We start from the raw sequence: 21,325 nt of genomic DNA on the forward strand, positions 1-21,325 counted from the left end.
GCGTCAAAAATGGCACTCCTAGGCGGTAACAGGTTGGCGTTATTTAGGCTGGGGAGGGCCAGTAACAATGGTCCTCGCCCACCCTCGTAACGTCAGGCTGTTACTGTTTGGTTGGTATTTGGCTGAGAATAAAAATAGGGGGGACCCTATGCGTTTTTTTTTAATAAATAATTAAATATTTTAAAAAAATACATAGGGTCCCCCCTATTTTTATTCTCAGCCAAATACCAACCAAACAGTAACAGCCTGATGTTACCAGGGTGGGTGAGGACCATTGTTACTGGCCCTCCCCAGCCTAAATAACGCCAGCCTGTTACCGCCTAGGCCCAGGACCACCTGTTGGTACCGGCTCTTCCCGGCACCCCTGTGGTGTTGGGTACCGGGGTAATAATTGGGAGTTAGCGGTAGCTGTTTTTGTGGCTAACACTTAGCCCAGCTTAGTAATGGACTCCGTCTGTAAGACAGCTTCCACTACTAAGCCTGTCCAGTAAGTAAAAAAAAAAAAAAAGCACAACAGGTTTCAAAAATTTTTTTTTTTACAATAAAACACTCCCCACAAGCCCTCGTTAACCATTTTATTAACATCAAGCAAAGAAAACGCTGGTCGTTGAAGTAGTCCACCGAATCCGAAGGAGTTCACAGGATACACAGATCTGTAGAAGTAGTAACCAAAAAAAAAAAGTAAGTACATTTAGGGAGAAAAAATTGTGTTAAAATTTTTTTATAAACACTATGCACTATGGAAGTTGCCACCCTCGAAAGATGATGAACTCCTTGCCCTATAGCCAAACGCTGAGGGCAAGGAGGATAGTGGATGATGAGGAGACTCTTCCACAGTCACTTGATACAATGGTTCAGAATTTCTCTGATCGGGGATATCACTCTGACATCGTTGAGACACATAGAAAAAGAGTTGAAGCAGTGGATAAGGAATCCACTTTGAGAGTTACCCCGAAGAAGAGAAAAAATTGTATCCCCTTTACATTCACATAGGGTATATACAGTGGAAAGATATCTGGAATTTTGAACAAATATTGGAATATCAAGAAGACTAGTTTTCCACAAATCGAAGAATTCTCATTAAATTCTTTAATGTCCTATAGAAGGCAAAACAATTTAAAGGACAAATTGTTACAGTCAGGTATTAAAACCAAGAACTTAAGCCAAACTTTCCTTGGTAGCAAGAGGCTTGGTTCTTACCCATGTCTCTCATGTGTTAACTGTCCAAACATGATGAAGGGATCTGATAACATCTAAATCCTACTATCTCAGACACTTTCTGACTTGTGATTTGACATGAGTGATATACCGTATTTATCGGGGTATACCACGCACCGGCCTATAACACGCACCCTCATTTTACCAAGGATATTTGGGTAAAAAAAGTTTTTTATCCAAATATCCTTGGTAAAATGAGGGTGCGTGTGCGCATGTCTATACCCCGATACACTGTTTCTGACCCCGCAGAAGCCCCCAGGAAAGGCAGGGGGAGAGAGGCCGTCACTGCCCGCTTCTCTACCCCTTCCTTTCCTGAGGTCTAGAGCCCTGCTGCCGCCGCTTCTCTCCCCCTGGCTATCGGCACCGCTGCCTCCTGCGTCGTTGCTATGCACTGCGAGGCGCAATGACGAGTGACGTCTTCAACGCGATGTCACTCGTCATTGCGCAGCGCATAGCAACGATGCAGGAGACGACACACCGGAGCCAGAAGCAGCGCGGACCCGACCCCAGCAACAGGTAATATAAAACTGGGGATGGGGGAGGCAATGGGGCAGCGGCGCTCATAGCCAGGGCTCTAGACCCCAGGAAAGGCAGGGGGAGAGAAGCAGGCAGCGATGGCATCACTCCCACTGCCTTTCCTGGGGGCTTCTGCGGGTCAAAAAAACTGGGCATGGGGGAGGCAATGGGGCAGCGGCGCCGGCTGTCTCTGAACCCCAGGATAGGTAGGTGCAGAGAATCGGGCAGCGACGGCAGGTCTCTGGACCTGCAAAAGCCACGGCCCGCTTTAAATAATTGAACTGCAGCGGCTTATCGGCATATAACACGCAGATAGACTTTAGGCTAAAAATTTTAGCCTAAAAAATGCATGTTATATGCCAATAAATACGGTATGTTATTACTTGTCCATGCAATTTGTTATATGTGGGATATACCACATGGAGTCTGAAGACCAGGATAAATAACCACAGATAGAGTAAATTAAAGAAAAAAAATGGACCTTCCCGTGTCGAAGCATTTCTCAGATTGTGGTCATACAGAGAAGGATCTGAAATTTATGGCTGTAGACCATGTACCTGTCCCTGAGAGAGGAGGTGACAGGCATGCCATCCTAAGGAGACATGAACTTTGGTGGATTTTCCACCTCTGTTCCCTGAAACCTCACGTCCTCAACGTGGAATTTAATGCAGTTTGAGTTGTGTGCCTATGACAGTTGTGCTGCCAGTTTTATCATTTCTCCTGATTTTCTGTATGTCTCTTCTTTTGTTATTACAAGGAGTGATACACATGTGGAATTCAATAATAATTTTAGTTTTTTCTTTTATAGATTGTGTTAACATTGTACAGAAAAGGGAGAAGGACAACACCCTCTTTAGATCTTCTGTGGAAAAATTACAATATTACAGGACTGCTTTAAAACATAGTGTCACAATGTGTGCTGCATGACCACAAGGGGAACATTTTACATGAATAGATAAAGAATTTGCCTATATAATAAAAATAAAAATTATTTTGTAGGATTATTATTATTTAAATATTCTGCAAATATTTTTTATTTCTTTTTTTCTACATTTTTTCAGTTTTTTCTTTTTTGTATTTATTGTTTAGTATTTTTTATTTTATCATTTTTTTCAAATTAAATTTTTTACTTTTTTATTTTAATTTCCATTTTGTATTTATTTTTTTTGTTATGGTTTTGGTTTAAGGGACATGCCAGTATTCAATTGAGCGATATGCGCTGCTGAAAAGTGGGCATACTTCCATTTTGGCTGTAGGTGGTGGATCTGGTCCTTTTGGGTGGTTGATTACATCCAGTGCACCTTGACCCCCCCCCCCACTTATGGGTCCGAATCCTTATCCATTACTGGGGGGGGAGATTCTTACTCGTTCTACAAACCAAGGAGTATTGCCTTAATTTGTATTTTGACTCTTTGTGAGAAAATAAAGGGGGTATCCTTAGGAGGTTTCCCTGCATTACTGGCAGTATTGTCCTGAATCATTATTATATTATATATTTGGTTTGTATTATCATTTTTTATTTTTAATCTTTTATTTTTTTATTTAATTTTAGTTTTTTTGTTTTTTATTTTATTTTTAGTTTTTTGTTGTATTTTTTATGTATTTTCTTTCTACATTTTATTCATTATTTTGGTTCATTTATTATACAACTTAAATTTTTGTTCTGTTTTATTTTATTTGTAATCCAGACAGTATTTGTTATTTAGTTTTAGGTCTAAATTCTTCTACATATTATCATTGCTCTGTGATCTTAAGAAGATCATTATATATTATATTTATATATCTAGTTCTCCAATTGTTGGTTTTGCTGCGCCCACTGTGATATTTCTCCGGGCCTCCTGCATTTGACTGCCGTTGGGCTTTTAGCGTCCTGGTTGCCGTGCAACAGATCTGGAGTTTACAGCAGGTCCTGTGATCGCACAGCTGAGCGAGACACGTGACTGCATTGCAGTCATTGGAGGAGATCACATGAACGCTGACCTCGGGATCACTGAGGCATATGATGTGCATATGTTTCAGCTACAAACACCCAGCGCCATGACAGAAGGAATAGAGGGTGAGTCCTTCTTACATTGATTAACTTAATATTTTATAATACTTATGACCCAATTTGCCCCTGCGATATGTATAATCTAATTAACATCTTACATCTTATCCATCTTACCTATGGAGTTTTTATGATCAAGCCCTGCTTTTATGTATGCACTTGCACTTTGCTCTTAGGAAAAATATAATGATAAGCACCTTATCTATTAATAGCACTTTGATATACAGTAAATGTACTGTACACTATTGTTATATTATTGTAATGATTTATAATTGATTGTAATTAGGCACTTTGGATTGATGATTGCACACTTGGGTATAAAAGCCCCTGACTTTGTGTGTATCACTATGCTTGATAAAGGTTTCATTGAGAGGCTGAAACGTTGCTGTGTCATGAGACAATAAAATTGCACAGAATGTTGAATGGAGTGCTGCATCCTTGTTTGGACATATATATATATATATATATATATATATATATATATCTTGTTGTGTATTGTGCTGTCAATTTACTTTAAAACATGTTAGACAAAATGCTTTTTTTACAACTATGTAAAGGTAGAAATACTAGCTGGCTTAATCTTAATTGGATTGTGATAACTCAATACTCTGCCATAAATTTTTGATTAGCATTTCGTTTTTTACCCAACAGGTCACCAAGTAACAGTTTTTATCTGATCATCTCAGCATTAAAAATACATTAAGCCGTTTTCTCATGTGAAGCAGATGGCATAATTCTCAATAAGCTTCACTTTGCAAAAGAAATATTGATATATACCTGTAATCTCTAGTCTCAAAATTGAAAAAGCTTTATGCAATGCAAATTAAAAGTCACTGCAATGTGTCTGGCAAATAATAATCAATTGCTACACACTAATTAAAACAATTATCAAGTCCCTAGTCCAACTTACCGCCAACAATATCAGAATGTTGTACTTGAGTTATGATCGCCGTATACCAGAATAAATGTTTAGCAAGATACATCACCTCTAAAGTATTTGATCATCACAACTGAACATTACAAAGTGAGATAATGTTTATGATCTAGGGAAGGTTGGCTGAGCACGAGCTGTAATTTTAATGATAACATGCAATCTCCATTTTTCCCAGTTTGTCAGGATTTTTTTAAATCAATTCTTTATTTAAGATTTTCATATTTTAACAAAGACAAACATCTGAGTACAAAGGCACATGCAGAAAAAGATGAGGAGGCACACAGGCCCGTAAAGCATGGATGGGCAACAAGAGAAAATAGGGCACACGGTTCCCTCGTGTAGCATATGTAATGTACTCAACATACAATCAACTAAACAGATAATAATTTACAACTAAGGTATAGTTACCCACCGAAGTGGGTAAACATCTAGAAAGCATGAGTTTATGGCCAAGAAATACTCAGCAAGAAAAAGAAAAACTAAACTAAAAGTGGAAAAACAGGAAAAAAGAAGAAAGAGAAGAAGGAGAAAGACAAAGAGTAATGGGATTGAGCCAGAGAAGCAGAAAAGTGAAAAAGAGGTAGTAAGAAGGATAAAATTGTTGTCTGTATTTCCTTTGAAACATGTTTATTTACATGAGAATTTGCTGTCAGAGATATTTAAACATAACAAAATAAACCATACTCACCTGTCATGATCCCCCTGTAGCTGCTGTTCTAATGACCCCCACCACGGCTGCTCTACACAGTTACAGGACAGTAAGCATGGTTCAGGTTTTTTAGTTTAAAATACCAGTTTAGTTTATTGTAAAACATTTTCTTTTCCCAGGTTACCCCTTTAATTTTCAGCATGACTATGCATGGTCAGCATATACATTGGTGCTTGAACATTTGTAAACCATTCAGAATTTCTATAAATTTTTGTCTTTCAGTATTTGGAATGATATCCTTGTGCAGCAAAAACTGCATCTTTAAATCAACTGGTGCCAGAAAGTTAAACAGATTTGTAAATTACTTGTATTTCCTTTCTTTCTGACCACAGTGCTCTCTGCTGACACCTCTGCCCCTGTCAGGAACTGTCCGCAGTAGGAGCAAATCCCCATAGAATATCTATCATTCTCTGGACAGTTCCTAAAATGGACAGAGGTGTCAGCAGAGAGCACTGTGGTCAGACAGAAAGGAAATTAAAAAAGAAAATAACTTCCTGTGGAGCATACAGCAGCTGATAAGCACTTAAAGGATTAAGATTTTTAAATACAAGTAATTTACAAATCTGTATAACTTTCTGGCACCAGTTGATTTAACCCCTTAAGAACGCAGGGTTTTTCAGTTTTTGCATCTTCATTTTCTCCTCATCACCTTCTAAAAATCATAACGCTTTCAATTTTGCACATAAAATTCAATATGATGGCTTATTTTTTGCGCCACCAATTCTACTTTGCAGTGACATTAGTCATTTTACAAAAAAATCCCCAGTGAAACTGAATTTTTTTTTTATTGTGCGACAAAATTTAAGAAAAAATGTAATTTTGTAAATTTTGGGGGCTTCCGTTTCTACGCAGTGCATTTTTCGGTAAAAATAACACCTTATCTTTATTCTGTAGGTCCATACGTTTAAAATGATACCCTAATTATATAAGTTGGATATTGTCGTACTTAAGAAAAAAATCATAACTACATGCAGGAAGATTTATATGTAAAAAATTCTCATCTTCTAACCCCTATGACTTTTTAATTTTTCCGCCTACGGGCCGGTATGATGACTTATTTTTTGTGCCGTGTTCTGAAATCTTTTATCGGTACCATTTTTGTATTGATTGGACTTTTTGATTGCTTTTTATTCATTTTTTCATGATATAAAAAGTGACCAAAATTAAGCTATTTTGGAATTATTTTGCACATAGGCCATTGACCGTGCGATTTAATTAACGATATATTTTTATAGTTCGGACATTTCCGCACGTGGCAATAACACATATGTTTATTTACACAGGTTTTTTTTATGGGAAAAGGGGGGTGATTCAAACTTTTATTAGGGAAAGGGGTTAAATGACCTTTGCTAACTTTTTTTTTCACTTTTTTTTGCAGTGCTATAGCTCCCATAGGGAGCTATAGCACTGCACACATTGATCTCTTATGCTGATCCCTGCAAAGCCATAGCTTTGATTGGATCAGCGAGATAGGGGCTCAATTGCTCAAGCCTGTAGCTCAGGCTTGGAGCAATCAAACCCAGATCGGACGTGACGGAGCAAGATAAGGGGGTCTCCGCTCGTGTCCTAGCTGATCGGGACATCGCAATTTTATCGCGATGTCCCGATCAGCCCGACTGAGCTGCCAGGAAGCGTTTACTTTCACACGCGGCAGTCAAATTTGATTGCCGCGTCTGAAGGGTTAATAGCACGCGGCACAACGATCTGTGCTGCGCGCTGTTAGCCCAGGGTCCCGGCTATGAATAGCAGCCAGGACCGACCCCGTGTGACCCCGTTATAAACACCAGGACCGTGCGTAAGGCATACAGGTACGCCCTACGTCCTTAACAGGTTAAAAAAATTTTTTTGCAGGTGAATACCCCTTTAATGTTCCTGGTAATTGTAGATTTGTCCTGCATATCAGCTTGGAGGAATTTTAGCCCATTTCTATGTATAAAAGAGCATTTTGTACTTTCCGAAACTTTAACTTTATTCTTATTTAAAGAGTACCTGTCATGATCTTATGAAATGTTATAATCCTCCCAGTTTACTGTCCCCATCATGATAAACCACCCCCTGCCTTTATTTTAATTGGCTAAGGCTACACATCCGCCCCCCCCCCCCCCCCCCCCATCAGCACTCCAGACTGCATTTCCTGACTTTGGAGACTTCTGCCAGGCCAGCAGGAGTCCAATGTCTGTGGAAGAGAAAGGGGGAAATCTGCTCTGGACAATTAGGGAGACACCTAGTGGCAGCTTTTTAAACACGAATAAAACATAGAAAACATAATTTTTTTTAAACAAAGTACATTATAAAGAGTGCAATAGCAAAAAAAAATTTTAATGACAGTGCCCGTTTGAAGGGGTTATCCACCATAAGATGATTTTAGTAGGTACCTGTCAGACAGTAATGGACATGCTTGGGAAGGATTTGTGCTTGTCTTGGGGCTAAATGGCTATGTTGTGAGATTACCCTAACACTGTGGCTAGCTTTTTGTGAACTGGTATTTCCTGTTTGACTTTTCCTTTTTTGACTACAAATCCCACAATTCCATTTTCCTCCCTCCCACACATCAGCCACCTCATCCATTGAAACCTAAATGAGCTGCACCCATTCAAAAGATCTGTGGTTTTCAATCAGGGTGCCTACAGCTGTTGAATTAGTTGCAGATTGATCTCTCTCCCACCAAGCGATACCTCCACCCATTGAAGCAGACAGTCTCCCTGTCATCAACTGACTAGTGAGTCAGGTCTCGGCCACATTGCAACCTGGGAAAAATCTGAGGCAACAGTCATTTTATATGCTGTTAAAAATAAATATTGGGGTGAAAATCAAATAAGAATTGTGAGAAAACAGTCACATACAGGTGCAGACACCATATTATGAACTACACTAACTTAACAACCCCTGTAGCATAGTCAATAGTCAAATAAAAAAAAATCCTGGAATACCCCTTTAAGCATCCATTGGTGGAACCAATTGTTTGCTTAGGATCGTCTTGCTGCATGACCCATTTTCTTTTGAGATTAAAGGGGGTACTCCGGTGAAAAACTTTTTTTTCTTTTTAAATCAACTGGTGCCAGAAAGTTAAACAGATTTGTAAATTACTTTTATTAAGAAAATCTTAATCCTTCCTGTACTTATTAGCTGCTGAATACTACAGCGGAAATTCTTTTCTTTTTGAAACACAGAGCTGTCTGCTGACATCATGAGCACAGTGCTCTCTGCTGACATCTCTGTCCATTTTAGGAACTGTCCAGAACAGCATATGTTTGCTATGGGGATTTCCTTTTACGCTGGACAGTTCCTAAAATGGACAGAAATGTCAGCAGAGAGCACTGTGCTCATGATGTCTGCAGACAGCTCTGTGTTTCAAACGGAAAATAATTTCCACTGTAGTATTCAGCAGCTAATAAGTACAGGAAGGATTAACATTTTTTAATAGAAGTCATTTACAAATTTGTTTAACTTTTTGGCACCAGTTGATTTTAAAAAAAATAGTTTTTAACCGGAGTACCCCTTTAAGCTCACAGACAGATGTACTGACATTTTTCCCTAGAACTTGCTGGTATAATTTGGAATTTATTGTTCCATGAACGATGACAAGCCATCCTGGCCCAGATTATGATGCTACTATCACAGTGTTTCATAGATGTTAGAAGGTTGTATGTTGAAATTCAGGCTTTTACTTTCTCTAAACATAACATTTCATTTAAACCAAAAAGCTCTATTTTGGTCACATCTGTCTACACAAAATTGATTTTTAGCATCAAGAGCAGCGGCTTTCTTCTTGCAATTCTGTTATATACACCAGTGTTGTTCAGAGTCATTCTGATGGTGGACTCTAGTGAACATGTGAGAAAGGCCTTTAGTTGCTGACAGGTTACTTTCAGTCCTTTGTGACCTATTATATAATTTGATCTTAGTCTGATTATTATTGGTCAACCACTCATGGAGAGGGTAACAATGGTTTTGAGTTTATAACCTTTTTGTGTGAAATCAAAAATCTCTCCAGAAGAAAAGATTACCCATCTGTAGACAGCTGAGTAATCTTTCCTTCTGGAGAGATTTATGGCTTAGCACAAATTCCAAGTCATGTTATACCGCTCCTGAATAAAGCGGAACACAAATTAAGGAGAAATCTACCTGCAAAAGGTTGCATCAGAGAGTTGCTTTGCGGAATCATAGAACATTCTGAAGGGTTGTCAGTCTGTAGTTCACACCCACCCACATACATTTCAAAATGTATAGGTGTCGTACTAACAATAAACTGTTTTTAACTTAAATTCTTTACTTATTGCAAATGAATGTGTGAAGAAAAAATCTAAACAACAAACAGTGTTAACTCATTGGTGTGGAACTATTCCAATAGACTTTTATTTCCTCACACTTATTATAATCTAAATTACTGTTCATTGGGTTTGGATCTCCAGAGGTTAACATCATCAGTAGAAACAAACAGCTTTATTGAAGTTAAATTATAATGCAATATTACATAAAATGCCACTACTATGTGAGCTACATGTAGTATGAGTTATCTGTCATTGTAATATAAGAGTGACATGCATTCATATACTTATGGGAGAAGTTTCCTTACCTTGAATGGAACCAAGTTTGAGTTACACAGCATTTTCGTCTTTATTTCTAAACTAGAATTATTTTGGTTTCCTAACCAAAGCATGTACCATCAAAAGACATTGGGTTATAAAGGGTAAAACTCATACATTGTTTAAATGAATATTTACATTTCCCAACAATCTATCACATTTTTCTCTCGACAGGTCGGAGCACAACAGGCACCAATGGTCACTACGGATCCCATTGACTTTGCATTTGGTCCATCGGGTGTCCGTTATTTTGGAGGAGGTAGTGGGAGAAAAATATCGGACATGCAATAGTTTTTCTCCTGCTAAATTACCGTAATTTAACAATTGAACTACCTCTAACATTGCTCAGCGGTAGTGTGAAAGAGCGCTTAGACAGCTGTATGCTTTATGACAAGTTTGAGTAAGGTCATTCTTGTTCCAATATAAGTATGTCCCTGTGCACAAAGTGACTTTCATGAAGACAAATTTAGTATAAAGGAACGTGTGTGTGCCCAGCACACCACAGAACACTTTTGATATGAATTTTTATTCTAACTGGGGACAAACAATCTATCTCAACAATTATTGACCTCAAAACTCAATATGCTGGATCAAGAGGAAAGTAGACCAAACAGAAAAAGACCCTAAGGATCCTTAGCTTGGAGCTGTAGTGCATTGGCTGTTGGAGTGATCTGGTGTCCACTGGCCCTTTAAGAGACTGGGAGCTAGTTTGTACATTCTAAACATTACAATAGGTCCTGGTGGAAGCAGATGATGGAGGCCAAGTGTGGAGATCAAGAACTATACTTAAGACAGCTAAGAGGTAAGTGGGAGAGGAGTGGAGGTGGGTAAGAGAGCAGCAGTGGTGAGAGACTATGACACTTATGGCAACAAAAGGAGTTCCAACTCCAAAATAACACACATGGCTAAGAAATGGTCCGTTCAACAAACCTGTGCACTTCAACTGTCCACATACTCTGATTTATTCTGTTTCACAACTGCAGTTCAGCTTTATTCGCTTAAATGCACAACCCATGGGCAAATATGGCAGACCTTTGTTTTATATTTGTAGGCAGCCACTTTAACAATTAATCAGTTAATGCCATTCTCTACCAGTTTGCTTTACTAGTATATTTTTCACTTATTTTCAATATTATCATCAAATGTTAAAGTATTTCAAAATCAGCTTAACAGTTCAATAATTAAATTTTTCTCCTGACAATAGCAGACAAGTCATAAAAACAATTAGAACACAAAGGTTTTACCATCCATCATTTGTGTAGAAAACAACGCATTTACAATCATATAAACCCATTTAATTTACCGCCAAACAATTATGTCTCCATCAAGATCATTGCCGGATGAGAATAAAAACTTTCAAATGAGGATTTAAAGGATTTAGTTACCTACTATATATTTAGTTCTGATCACTGAAGATAGTGAAAAGCATATACATCTATTGTGAACTAGGCAATCCTTTCATGCTGGGTGTTGTAGTTTTACAACAGCCCCAGGCTCCCTGTTTTGGAAACACTGGTCTAGCACTGTTTGGAAAACATAGTGGGTTTTCGCCTTGTGAACAATTTGTATTCTGCATTTTCATTTTTTTGCTCCTTGCCTTTTAGGACATATATATATCTTCTATTTTTCCACCCACTAAGCCATATGAATTTGAATTTGCCGTAAAATGTATTGTGCAACCCAAAAAATATTTTTACAGTAAAACTAGCATCTTATCTTTGTTCTGTGGGTCAATATGATTAAAAAGATACCCATATTTACGTACATTTTCTATTATTGTACTGCTTTAAAAAAAATCAAACTTGTTTGACAAAATCAGTATCTTTAAAATTGCCCTATTCTGAGGCTGTTTGAGGGCTTAGTTTTTAGCAGTACTGTTTTTGTTTTGATAGAACTTCTTGATTACTTTTTTTTATAAAATTACATATCATGTGCCAAAAAGATCAGCAATTATGGCATTTAGTATTTTTTTTTTATGTTTTTGATGTTACCATGCAGGATCTTAACCTCTTAACACCCTCCTGACCCATCACATACATGTATGTCATGGATTGTATGAGGGAAATATGACATTGGGTCCATGTTATTGATAAGGATGACCCTTATGTTTCTGATGACTTATCAATATTTTAATACTGATATGCCATTGCTGATGCTGGAGAAAGATATTTGTTAACTACCCTTAACCCACAAATCAGCTTGCAATTTTCTCATGACTAAGATAGAGACCTTGAGATGACGTCAAGATAAGATATCGGACAGACAGAGAACTCTGGAATTTCCCGGTAGAAGAACTTCTGCCAAGAAAGAAATGGATACTAGATATGCTAATATATACAGATGCAATACTCAAACAACCAATCAAAATGTAACATGATGATTTTGACGTAATAACTAAACCTCCTCTTTTTTCAAATGGAAAAACTAATTTGATTTTTTAATAAACAGACAGAACTCCTTGGGAGTCAGTGCTGAGAAGGGGATCTATACCAACATTGTCTGGTGTGAATTTGCTTATGTCTACACTCAGCAAAATAGCATAACGGTAGTCACTCACAGTTTAAGGCCTCCCTTGACGGCATCCTTCACATCATAACAGATGCTCTCTGAAATCAGCAGCTGAAATCTGCCTGTAATGGAGGACATCAAAGATCACTCCGATGTCCATCATTTAACCCCTTAAGGACTCAGGGTTTTTCCGTTTTTGCACTTTCCTTTTTTCCTCCTTACCTTTTAAAAATCATAACCCTTTCAATTTTCCACCTAAAAATCCATATTATGGCTTATTTTTTGCTTCGCCAATTCTACTTTGCAGTGACATTAGTTATTTTACCCAAAAATGCACAGCGAAAGGGAAAAAAAAATCATTACTACATGCAGGAAAATGTATACGTTTAAAAATGTCATCTTCTGACCCCTATAACTTTTTTATTTTTCCATGTACAGGGCGGTATGAGGACTCATTTTTTGCACCGTGATCTGAAGTTTTTATCGGTATGATTTTTGTTTTGATCGGACTTTTTGATCACTTTTTATTCATTTTTTAATGGTATAAAAAGTGACCAAAAATGCGCTTTTTTTGACTTTGGAATTTTTTTTGCGCATACGCCATTGACCGTACGGTTTAATTAATGATATATTTTTATATTTCGGACATTTACGCACGCGGCGATACCACATATGTTTATTTTTCTTTTTCTTTACACTGTTTTATTTTTTTTATGGGAAAAGGGGGGTGATTCAAACTTTTATTAGGGAAGGGGTTAAATGACCTTTATTAACACTTTTATTTTTTATTTTTTTTGCAGTGTTATAGGTCCCATAGGGACCTATAACACTGCACACACTGATCTTCTACACAGATCACAGGCGTGTATAAACACGCCTGTGATCAGTGTTATCGGCGCTTGACTGCTCCTGCCTGGATCTCAGGCACGGAGCAGTCATTCGCCGATCGGACACCGAGGAGGCAGGTAAGGGCCCTCCTGGTGTCCTGTCAGCTGTTCAGGATGCCGCGATTTCACCGCGGCGGTCCCGAAGAGCCCGACTGAGCAGCCGGGTCGCTTTCGCTTTAGAAACGGCGGTCAGCTTTGACCGCCGCTTCTAAAGGGTTAATACCACACATCGCCACGATCGGCAATGTGTGGTATTAGCCGCGGGTCCCGGCCGTTGATGAACGCCGGGACCGACGCGATATGATGCGGGATCGCGGCGCGATCCCGCTTCATATCGCGGGAGCAGGCGCAGGACGTAAATATATGTCCTGCGTCGTTAAGGGGTTAAATGGTTAAATCCGGTGATCAATAGCAATCATGGCATTTAAACAATAAATGCCAGTGATAGGAGATAAGATGTCTAGGGGGGGGGGAGTACCCATTTAATTCTTTCCAATTTAGGACAGCAAATAATACTGTTAAATTGCTTTATTTGGATCCTATTATAATCTTAGCTCGACTTTTTCTTACTTTTTTATTTGAAACAATTTGTCAAATTTGAAATCGTGGGGTTAACATATGCCGTTAAATGTGCTCGATGGACATGGCATGCCCATGTATATTTTTTTCCTTCTGGGTAACAACTAATTGTTGGAGGTTTCAGCAACAGTGTAAAGGCCTAACATAAGTAAATCTGTTTAGTGGTGGATTCCATCTAAAAAGATCGTCCTGCATTCTGTCTGTGAAGCAAGTGCAGGAGCTGCACCCGCTTTATAGAATGTGAGTGACGGCTGCTATCAGAAGCAGATACTCACAGTCAATGAGGGACATGGATGGTCATGCCGACGGCCGTTACCAACCCTTTAGATCCTGCGATCAATGCCAATCAGGGCATCTAAAAGGTAAAAGTGACTAGTGCTGGTGAGTTCGGGGTGCTCGTCTGACCGTCTCAGCATGATCGCCATGCAGAATTGTCCGAGCTATTAAAATAGAATGTTTAAAGAAGTTGTATGGTGAAAACTATCTTTCCCTTTATCCACAGGATAGGGGATTAACCCCTTAAGGACCCAGCCATTTTACACCTTAGGACCCGGCCATTTTTTGCACATCTAACCACTGTCACTTTAAACATTAATAACTCTGGGATGCTTTTGGTTATCATTCTGATTCCGAGATTGTTTTTTGTGACATATTCTACTTTAACATACTGGTAACATTTTGTGGTAACTTGCATCCTTTCTTGGTGAAAAATCCCCAAATTTGATGAAAAATTTGAAAAAAAAATTTATTCAAATTTCCAATATGTCTACTTTATGTTTGAATCATAAAATTGACGTGTTTTTACTTTTGGAAGACACCAGAGGGCTTCAAAGTTCAGCAGCAATTTTCCAATTTTTTACAACATTTTCAAACTCACTATTTTTCAGGGACCAGTTCAGGTTTGAAGTTGATTTGAAGGGTCTTCATATTAGAAATACCCCACAAATGACCCCATTATAAAAACTGCACCCCCGAAAGTATTCAAAATGACATTCAGTCAGTATTTTAACCCTTTAGGTGTTTCACAGGAATAGCAGCAAAGTGAAGGAGAAAATTCACAATCTTAATTTTTTACACTCGCATGTTCTTGTAAACCCAAATTTTGAATTTTTACAAGGGGTAAAAGGAGAAAATGTATACTTATATTTGTTGCCCAATTTCTCTCGAGTAAGAACATACCTCATATGTCTATGTAAATTGATTGGCGGGCGCAGTAGAGGGCTCAGAAGCGAAGGAGCGACAAGGGGATTTTGGAGAGTAAATTTTTCTGAAATGTTTTTTTCAGCATGTTGCATTTAGGAAGCCCCTATGGTGCCAGAACAGCAAAAAAAAAAAAAAAAAACACATGGCATACCATTTTGGAAACTAGACCCCTTGAGGAACCTAACAAGGAATTAAGTGAGCCTTAATACCCCACAGGTGTTTCACGACTTTTGCATATGTAAAAAAAATAATAATAATTTTCTCACTAAAATGTGTGTTTCCCCCCAAATTTCACATTTTTGCAAGGGTTAATAGCAGAAAATACCTCCCAAAATTTGTAACCCCATCTCTTCTGAGTATGGAGGTACCCCATAAGTTGGCCTGAAGTGCACTACGGGCGAACTACAATGCTCAGAAGAGAAGGAGTCTTATTTGGCTTTTTGAGAGCAAATTTTGCTCGGGGGGCATGTCGCATTTTTCTCACTAAAATGTGGGTTTCCCCCAAAATTTCAAATTTTTGCAAGGGTTAATAGCACAAAAGACCCCCCAAATTTGTAACCCCATCTCTTCTGAGTATGGAAGTACCCCATAAGTTTACCTGAAGTGTACTGCAGGGGCGCTACAATGCTCAGAAGAGAAGGAGTCACAATTGCAAACTTTGCTGAAATGGGGGGGACATGTCACATTTATTAAGCCCCTATGGTGCCAGGACAGCAAAAAAAAAATCCACATGGCATACCATTTTGGAAACTAGACCCCTTGAGGAACATAACAAGGGGTAAAGTAAGCCTTAATACCCCACAGGGGTTTCTCGACTTCTGCATATGCAAAAAAAAATGTTCACTAAAATGTGAGTTTTCCCCAAAATTTTACATTTTTACAAGGGTTAATAGCAGAAAAGACCCCCACAATTAGTAAATAAATTTCTTTGGAGAAAGGACATACCTTATGTTTTTGATGATAATGGCTCGGCGGATGCACAGCAGGTCTTGCTGGAGTGGGAGAGCAGTCAGGGGCCTTGAGCTTCATATGGAGCCAGGATGTGGGACCCCCCTCAAGGAGCGTTAATGGGGGAGCACTGAGCCCTAAAATAGGGGAACACTATGGGGGACAATGGGCCGTAACTGGGGTATACAGGTGGGGTACAGAGGCCCGTAATGTGGGGTACAGTGGACCAGAAAATTATAATAAAAAAGGATATATTCCCCAAATTTTAATGAAAGGGAAAATTTTGTACTGCATGGAAGTGTGATACTCCCTGAAGCAGTTTTTAATGCTGAGACCCGGATGATCGGGGCAAGTATTACATTGAGTGGTGGTATCCTTCCGTATCCCCCCTCTTGTGACACAAACTATATTTTTTCTGGGATCGTCCCTTCTTTCCAGTGTGGGGGACCTCACCTAGAAAGTGTTGGCCTAGGATGATCCTGGCACCTATAACTTCAGATGCTTTTACAAAAGTTGTCCACGTACACGTGGTAACCCTTATCCAACAATGGGTGCACAAGGTCCCAAACGAGTTTCCCTTTAACATTCAGAGTGGGGGGACAGTCTGGGGGTTTAATACGGGAATCTTGTCATATACTCTAAACTTGTAAATGTACCCAGAGGTACTTTCACAATGTTTGTAGAGTTTCACGCCATACCGCGCCAGCTTCGAGGGAATATACTGGCGGAAGAGGAGTCTCCCCTTAAAACTGATAAGAGACTCATCTACCAAAAGCTCCCTGAGCAGTATGTAGGCCTCCAAAAATTTGCCCCCAAAGTGATCTATGACCGGACTCACTTTGTAAAGCCGGTCATAGGCAGGATCACTTCAGAGGGGACATACCACATTATCAGTGTAATGGAGGCATGTCCGAATGGCCTCGAACCGCTTCCGTGTCATGACCATACTGTAAAGCGTGGTCTGGTATAAGACGTCCCCGCTCCAGTACTGTCTGACAGTTTTTTTTTTTTACAAGGCCCATATGCAGCACGAGGCACGGGTGGGGAAGTATGCAGTGTGTGTGCTTGGTGTTAACTTCATATATAACAGTGTGTGATTATAAATCACACACCATTATATAGGGAAAAAATGCTGTGGACCCCAAAAAAGGAGGGGCAAATGCAGTGCCCTGAACCCCTAATAGGACCCTTGAGGACCCTTGAGGGGGTAAGGGGGGGGATATTTTTTCAACTTTTTTTAACTTTTTTTTTTTTACCTCCTACCTGTCCCTTTAGTAGCGATCTCACCCTGCACTATAAAGCTTCTCTTCGGCCCTGAGGGGCTCAGATCTTCACAGAGCTCTGCCCGCTGACTGAATGCGGTGGGCGAGCAGAGCTGCAAGAAGGGGACATTAACCCCTTCCCTGCTGACTGCAATTGGTCGGACTAAGTATGTCAGACAGAGAAGTGCCAGGACGTGCACAGAGGAGCCATCATCAAGAAAGCCATCACCGATTTCTTGATGATCCAAGCGGATAGGGGGACTCCCCTGTGTAACTTCAATGTGAACCAGTGGCAGCACATACATGACACCTGCCGTTTGCTCAGGCCCTTTGAGGAAGCCACATTATTAGTAAGTCGCCAGGATTATGAGATGAAAGATTCCACTGCCATGGCTGCTGGGAAGGGGTGTGGTGGCAGGAGCAGTACCAGCTCCATCAGCAGCAGACTGAGTCTACAGTCGCTGATGAGTACCTTTCTTCACCCGCATAGTGAAGCAACTCATCATCAGCAGGTAGACCTGTAGCAGGACCTGAACCAGCAGGTGGTGGCATACCTTGACATGCCTATGCCAACACACCTTGAAGATCCGTTGGACTTTTGGGCAGCCAAACTTGATTTATGGCCGCAACTAGCAGAGTTTGCCCTGGAAAAGCTGTCCTGCCCAGCCAGTAGTGTGCCATCAGAGCGGGTGTTTAGTGCGGCGGGGGGCCATAGTCACCCCAAGGAGAACTCGTCTGTCCATGAAAAATGTGGAGATACTGACCTTCGTGAAGATGAATCAGGCATGGCTCAGCCAGGATTTCCACCCACCATTACCTGATGCATCAGAGTAGATTGACCATGGTGTCACACCAACACTTCACAAATATGGATAGTGCCAAACAGATTTAAGGTGCTGCTCCTGAGTTCCAAACATTCCTCCGCATCAGACCTTTTTTCACCCACGTTCGTCACCAGGTACTGGTATTTCTAACCACCACACCACTCTGTCACCGGGCCACTTTCAGGACTCCTGATGCTTCTGCTGCCACCTCCAGGCTGTCTCATTCAGCCACTATATGGTCTCCTCATGCCTCAGCCACCTCCAGGCTGTGCCATTCAGACATTATATGGTCTCCTCATACTGATGCCACCTCCAGGCTCTGTCATTGTGCTGCCATGTGACATGTGACTCCTTGTTAGATTTGTTCCTTTGTACCCACACGCCGGGGCCCGGGACACTAAAACTTGGGAGTTAGAATTTCAATTTCAAAATCCTCAATTTCAATTTCAAAATCTTAAATTTAAATTAAAAAATCTTAAATTTCAATGGCCTCCTCATGCTTTATCCAACTCCAGACTGTGCCATTCAGACACTTTCTGGTCTCCTCATGCTTTCACAAACTCCTGGCAGTCATTCAGACACTATATGGTCTCCCGATACTGATGCCACCTCCAGGCTCTGTCATTGTGCTGACATGTGACATGTGACTCCTTGTTAGATTTTGTCTTTTGTACCCACACGCCGGGCCCCGGGACACTAAAACTTGGGAGTTAAAATTTCTATTTTAAAATCCTCAATTTCAAAATCTTAAATTTAAAAATGTTAAATTTACATGGTCTCCTCATGCTTCTGCCAACTCCAAAAGTCCAGCGATCTGCGGCGATTCCGGGTCAATCGGGTCTCCAGTGACCCGATGACCCGGAATTTTTGGCTGATCGGGGCCGTCTCTGATGGCCCTGAACAGCCAGAGCCTGCAGGGGTGAGGTGGCACTGGTGCCACCTCACGATCGCCCTGATTCGTCGTCCAGGTTTACCGGCCGACCAATCAGTGCACCTGCTGCGGGTGTCACTCCCGCAACCCGCTCCGCCCCTCTTCCGTAGGACGTGAGCGGGTGCGGGACGTGCACCCCGGGTGCTGGGGACCCTGATCCCCGGCGTTAATGTTGGGATCGGGGCCCCAGGAGCAGCGGCTGCGGCGACGACGAGGGACTGACTTGAGCGGCGAGGATCGTTGGAGGTGAGTGACAGCCTCCTGCTGTTGCTTAGCAACAGCTCCCAGCATGCAAAAAGGGCATGCTGGGAGCTGTAGTTATGCAACAGCAGGAGGCAGACCACCACAACTCCCAGCATTCCCTTATGGGCATGCTGGGACTTATGGTTTTGCAACAACTGGAGGCACATTTTTTCTATGGAAAAGTGTACCTTCAGCTGTTGTATAACTACAACTCCCAGCTTGCACAAAGAGCTAAAGTGCATGCTGGGAGTTGTAGTGGTGCATCTTGTGGTTGCATAAGTACAACTCCCAGCATGCCCGTTGGCTGTCGGTGACTGCTGAGAGTTGCAGTTTTGCAACAGCTGAAGGAACACTGGTTGTGACACTCAGAGTTTTGTTTTTTTACCTAACTCAGTGTTTCACGACCAGTGTGCATCCAGCTGTTGCAAACTCCAACTCCCAGCAGTCACCTTACACCATGCACCGTACATGCTGGGAGTTGTAGTTTTGCAACAGCTGGAGGCACACTGGTTTTGAAACACTGAGTAAGGTCACAAACTCAGTGATACATAACCAGTGTGCCTACAGCTGTTGCAAAACTAAAACTCTCAGCATGTACAGTCTGTCAGCGCATGCTGGGAGTTGTAGTTTTGCAACAGCTGGATGTCCCCCCCCCCCCATGTGAATGTACAGGGTACACTCACATGGGCGGAGGTTTACAGCAAGTATCTGGCTGCAAGTTTGAGCTGCGGCAAATTTTCTGCCGCAGCTCAAGCTGCCAGCGAGAAACTACTGTGAACCCCCGCCCGTGCGACTGTACCCTAAAAACACTACACTACACTACCACAAAAAATAAAATACAAAGTAAAAAACACTACATATACACATACCCCTACACAACCCCCCTCCCCTCCCCAATAAAAATGAAAGCGTCTGGTACGCCACTTTTTCCAAAACGGAGCCTCCAGCTTTTGCAAAACAACAACTCCCAGTATTGTCGGACAGCCGTTGACTGTCCAGGCATGCTGGGAGTTTTGCAACAGCTGGAGGCACCCTGTTTGGGAATCACTGGCGTAGAATACCCCTATGTCCACCCCTATGCAATCCCTAATTTAGGCCTCAAATGCGCATGGCGCTCTCACTTTGGAGCCCTGTCGTATTTCAAGGCAACAGTTAAGGGTCACATATGGGATATCGCCGTACTCAGGAGAAATTGTGTTACAAATTTTGGGGGGTATTTTCTGCTTTTACCCTTTTTAAAAATGTTACATTTTTGGGAAAACAAGCATTTTAGGTAAAAAAAAAAAATTTTTTTTACATATGCAAAAGTCGTGAAACACCTGTGGGGTACAAAGGTTCACTTAACCCCTTTTTACATTTTCCGAGGGGTCTAGTTTCCAAAATGGTATGCCATGTGGTTTTTTTTTTTGTCCTGGCACCATAGGGGCTTTCAAAATGCGGCATGCCCCCCAGAGCAAAATTTGCTTTCAAAAAGCCAAATGTGACTACTCCTCTTCTGAGACCTGTAGTGCACCAGCAGAGCACTTTTCACCTCCATATGGGGTGTTTTCTGAATCGGGAGAAATTGGGCTTCAAATTTTTAGGGGTATTTTCTGCTATTACCCTTTTTAAAAATGTAAAATTTTCTCCTTCACTTTGCTGCTATTCGTGTGAAACACCTAAAGGGTTAAAACGCTGACTGAATGTCATTTTGAATACTTTGGGGGTGCAGTTTTTACAATGGGATCATTTATGGGGTATTTCTAATATGAAGACCCTTCAAATCCACTTCAAACCTGAACTGGTCCCTGAAAAATATCGAGTTTGAAAATTTTGTGAAAAATCGGAAAATTGCTGCTGAACTTTGAAGCCCTCTGGTGTCTTCCAAAAGTAAAAACTCATCAATTTTATGATGCAAACATAAAGTAGACATATTGTATATGTGAACCAA

The 21,325-nt window shown here is 40.6% G+C and overlaps 1 protein-coding gene and 1 long non-coding RNA gene across 2 annotated transcripts in view; one reads left to right on the plus strand and one right to left on the minus strand.

Moving 5' to 3' along the window:
* The window catches only part of LOC130369341 (uncharacterized), a 146,200-nt gene extending 143,492 nt beyond the window's left edge, over positions 1 to 2,708 (plus strand). Inside the window, exon 4 of the long non-coding RNA XR_008892723.1 lies at positions 2,543 to 2,708. This is a non-coding gene — a long non-coding RNA (uncharacterized LOC130369341). The remainder of the gene's footprint in view (positions 1 to 2,542) is intronic.
* Positions 1 to 21,325, minus strand: part of LOC130369339 (dynein axonemal heavy chain 3-like) — a 919,716-nt gene that overhangs the window by 754,019 nt on the left and 144,372 nt on the right. The gene's annotated exons all lie outside the window — the stretch shown is intronic.

This window comes from Hyla sarda, chromosome 4 (assembly GCF_029499605.1).
Source record: "Hyla sarda isolate aHylSar1 chromosome 4, aHylSar1.hap1, whole genome shotgun sequence".
Lineage (NCBI taxonomy): Eukaryota > Metazoa > Chordata > Amphibia > Anura > Hylidae > Hyla > Hyla sarda.